This window comes from Anneissia japonica, unplaced genomic scaffold (assembly GCF_011630105.1).
Source record: "Anneissia japonica isolate Jap-2015-1 unplaced genomic scaffold, ASM1163010v1 scaffold287850_len318503_cov185, whole genome shotgun sequence".
NCBI classification, from domain to species: domain Eukaryota; kingdom Metazoa; phylum Echinodermata; class Crinoidea; order Comatulida; family Comatulidae; genus Anneissia; species Anneissia japonica.
The window spans coordinates 270,817-275,454 of record NW_022705232.1 but is presented as its reverse complement, the minus strand read 5'-3'; the positions used below and the strand labels follow the sequence as shown (position 1 = coordinate 275,454).

The 4,638-nt window shown below is 31.6% G+C and overlaps 1 long non-coding RNA gene across 2 annotated transcripts in view; it reads left to right on the top strand.

Annotated features, from left to right (window-relative positions):
• LOC117105432 overlaps positions 1-2,696 on the top strand; it is a 4,743-nt gene extending 2,047 nt beyond the window's left edge. For both annotated transcript variants that reach the window (XR_004444907.1, XR_004444908.1), the window contains exons 3-5: positions 644-679; positions 1,505-1,592; positions 1,740-2,696. This is a non-coding gene — a long non-coding RNA (uncharacterized LOC117105432). The remainder of the gene's footprint in view (positions 1-643; positions 680-1,504; positions 1,593-1,739) is intronic.
• Positions 2,697-4,638: the final 1,942 nt, after the last annotated feature.

Genomic DNA, 4,638 nt, shown 5'->3' with positions numbered 1-4,638 from the left:
AGACAGCCTTTAAATCACTTTATATATACAAATATCTCATTCGGGATTCAGCAAGATGAAAACAATGCACAGAAGATGGCGTACCTTATAGATCTCTGACAAGTTGGTCAAGTGCAATATTAGTGCTATCAAAATCGTGACTAGACACGCTAAAGGAACGAAAGGAGATGAGATGCTTCCGGACACTTGAATCACCACAGTGGTTCAACCAGACGTTCGCCATATATGCTAAAGGTCCCGGGTTCGAGCACCGGTGGATGCTGAGTTTTTTTTTCTTTCTTAATCAGATCCCTCTTCTGTTACGTTTAAATTTATATTATTCATTGCATCATTCCTCTTGCTGTTTCTGGAATTTTTCCCCATGCCTTTATATACTTTATATACAATCATCTTATTCGAGATCTGGGACTTCTTTGGGAATTTATATCCGATGAGAAGCAACATTTTTTCATACTCTTGTGCATTGCAAATAATAGAAATCTATGCGATACGAATATTTGACGACAAGATGAAAATGTTCGTATTCGTGATTTATCTATTTTTTTAATTAACTTGAATAAAACCAGCTTGCATTTAATATCACATTAAAATATGGAATAATGTTAAAATAAATGCACGTTTTTATTTATTGCCTGTCTTGCAGAACATGGTCGAGTTCGCCGGCAACCAATCGTACAAGGTAGCATTCATTCTTGCTTTATCATATCTAATCTTGCTATTTGTACCTTAATAACCGTACTCAATTAAAATCAATGGTGGGAATAGAATGTGGTGTTTCGATTAAATCCATATAAAAAACTATTTTGTTTCACCTTACATATCCCCAATGTGTCACAATTTATTAAATATCATAACATTTCTAATGATTTCTACGCCGACATTACTTAGCTTTACATTCGATCCAAAATCTAAATTATATTGTTCAATGGCTTAAAACCTCTTAAAAACATTCATTCTTGGCTTTCAAAGAATCGTTTAAAACTTAATGAAAACAAATCTGAGTTGAATTATTTTTGTGCACTAAATTGTTAGGTATAATTATTGAAAAGACTTGTCAATTCTAGCATTGGCATTGCTTCATGATTTGGCTATTTAGATACACTAGAATATAATTTTATCGTAGGTAATCTTCCGACATTAAAAACCGGTGTTAAAAGATTTTTTTTTCCATAGAATGTTGGTGACCGATTTAACCCCAATGCACTTTCTCTCATAAAACTGATGGAAATGCTCACACATAGTGGATCTATAGAAAAGCTTATATGTCGTAGCTATAATATATAATTTGCAAATAAATTTGCTGCGTAGCACTGTAAGCACAATATAGACAAATGGATAAATAACAATAACAGAGCTCAGATTAGGAACAAGATGTTACAATCTTACTAACCATAGCCCTTCAACGGAAAGTTCTTTTCCTTGTTCCTAAACTAGTGATACTGGTTATACGTGCAAAAAATATATTAGTCTTATAATTATTGTATCATTTCTTTACTTCTCTTAGAGGCTAGATTGGATGCCGCCAAAGACCCACTGCAGGATAACATGATCGAAACACCAGATTGTCCCCCTGGTTATTGGTGCTAAAAATGGTAATAGTTTCTTTATGGAAATTCTAGGATACAAATTTGATAAACCCCAAAACCCAATTCTTGGCGTATTTTTATAATTTTCTCCAAAATAGTCTCATGTAGTATTATGAATATTATTGATTTCTTTCGTTTTCGTTATTTCAACAGTTGATTAATCAATCTGATGGGCTGAAGTAAAGAAGAATACAATAATCATTTACTCAATCGCTAGACTTGGTTCATTACATGGATTTTCTTCTATTTAATTCTATTTTAGTATAAACAAATTCATATTATTATAAATTACATAAAATTATATATAATAATAATAGCGATTATAATAATAATTATTATTATTAATATTAACATTATTATCATTAATATTATTATTATAACTATAATTATTACTATTATTATTACTATTGTTATTATTATTTTATCGGATTTTCAGTACCCACTGCTACTCGGGGATCGGATTCAACACTAGTCACTAAACGCAAGCCTGGTAGTCTAGTGGTTATGGGGCCAAGGTGGTTTTATCTAGAGGTCATGGGTTCGATTCCCACTCGAATCCCTTGAAAATGTTTTCACAAGTATTTGGGAACGTACTGAGTACTACGTACGATAACACGCCGGGTAGGGCAAAACATTACTCCTATGATACTGTTATTATTATTATTATTATTATTATTATTATTATTATTATTATTATTATTGATATTAACAATATAGATAACAAATTTTCGTTTTTGTAAAGCTAGAATGGAAACGGTGTACTCCTAGTATTCCTGAAGCTAAATGAAATTCTTTCAAGATATTAACAATATATAGCACATAATTTTATGATTAACAGCCTCATATTAATAAAAAAAAAACATCTTAACGCAAGATATAAAAGTGATTAAATCTGTTATAAAATAAATGTTTGTTTAAAAATGCACTAACATCATTGTGACTAAACTTTTATTTATAGTTGTAGACGATAACATTTTTTTATTGTCACTTGATCTCTTTAAATCATGAAAGACATTTGGCCACACATATATAATATATTCTTTTTGGTGAATGTAGTCATTATACTAGTATTACGATTCATTTCAATAAACTAATACATCGATTACATGACATACGTATGTGTCTATTGTATTATTATGGTGTCATTGTATAATGGTCTCGTGTTCCTAAGAAATCGTTAGCATAAGGGTTGTTTAAATGAAGACGGACTGACAATTGCTTCTGCTGCTTTTACACTCCTGTATCACGCATTCTATAACATAACAAGTGTTCTTGAAAAGTGGAAACTTGCTCATGTTTCTCCAGTCTACAAGAAAGGAGAAAGTTATCCATGTAGAAGTTACAACCATATCTTTGACCTGCTTCGACCTTTTGTTTCGACAATTACGGCCCACAGTAGAAAAATCTAATAGGCCTATCATCTGCCAATAACAACATGATTTTCACAATGAACGCAACGCTCTACAGAAACCCAGGTAATAAGACTTGTGGATTAATTGAGCGTAGCAGCTGAACGTGGGTTTGTTGATGTCCTAGTTCTAGATTTTTGCCAAGGCATTTGATAAGATTAGCCACTCACTTCTTGTTCACAAGCTCAGTAGTGGAGTAGTAAACCTCAAAAATTAGACCTAATTAGGGAGTAGGTGCCACCAGCAGAAGAAAAAATGCATTTTATGTGACCATTTTTGTATATATGTTCTTCTGAAATTGCACGATGACATCTCTGCAACTGCTGGCAACTTTTTTTAAATCTCTTTAAAGATTAACCTCTTTTGTGTTTTTTTTTTTGTTTTTTGTAAATAATAAAAAAAAAAATAGCACTGAAAATTTAGCCCGGTGAAACCTATGATCAGGCATACTATCATTCAGGATAGTAACATGATCACAGGTAAGCCATTATAGGCTATTCAAAGTCATTTTAGGTAAAATAGTGTACAAAGTTTAAAAAAAAGAAGATAATTAATTAATTTATTAAATGTACTCCTAAAGCCCAGGGTCATGTTTCAATAGTCCGGGAGCCAAGGCACGTTTACTTTCAAAAAATGACCACATGCTTAGTTGGTATATCAGGCTCATTACTAGTATGCATCATATTTTCTATTATTTTAAACCAATGACTAGGTATAGCTCTTTTTAATTAGGTATAATCCGAATCCAATTATTTTAGTAAGATATTGGGTTAATCAAATTAGTGTATAGAATAATGTGTTTCGCCTGAATTAAAGTAGATTTTACCCAATTTTTGAAGTAAAGTGAATTGCCCTTTAAATTAATCAGGGTATTACCCAACAAATATTGTTCTCTGATTTCCATTGGTTACGCTTGATGTTGTTGTTCTAGGTTGTTCTACGAGCACATTTTAGGTAACTTATATTGTTAGCTATAATAACATTTGAGAACCGGTATGTGTAATTAAATAAATCAGACCAATTTAAAAAGCAGATTGGTACAATTTAGATATAATTTTCCACAAAGCATTATACTCGTTAATTATTCTTTTCATTTGTTTGTAATGATTTACATTGTGAGCTGATGTTAGGCTATTTCAGGCCTCCCTCGTAATAATCTTCTATTAAAGTACTTTTTTCACCTTTTTAGTTTTATCGTTCCAGAAGAAATTAAAAATTAGTTTGTTGATCAGGGAGATGTTTGTTTGTGGTGTGTTTATAATACTGGTTTTAATTAAATAAAAGTTCGTTTTGCATATCCAATGACAAAGTGTTGTGCTACGGTACCTCCCAGAATCTATCACTGTAATAGTGCATTCGAAGTACGGATCATCTACTAAGTCTTGCTAACTGCTAGGGCTTTTCCCCCTTAGTCTGCAATATCACTTTAGTATATTTGGTACATAAGTCTTGAGTATAGGCTACTTGGCTCTACCTCCTCCGACCATCTATAAATGAATACAACATTTATATAGAATGGTATGCTAATGGTATTCCTTTTCTATCAAAATACGCTTTAACATATTATACATAGCATACATTTAATATGTATATACATATTGAAGGTAAGTATTCCCATAACATATCAAAATACATGCACTATT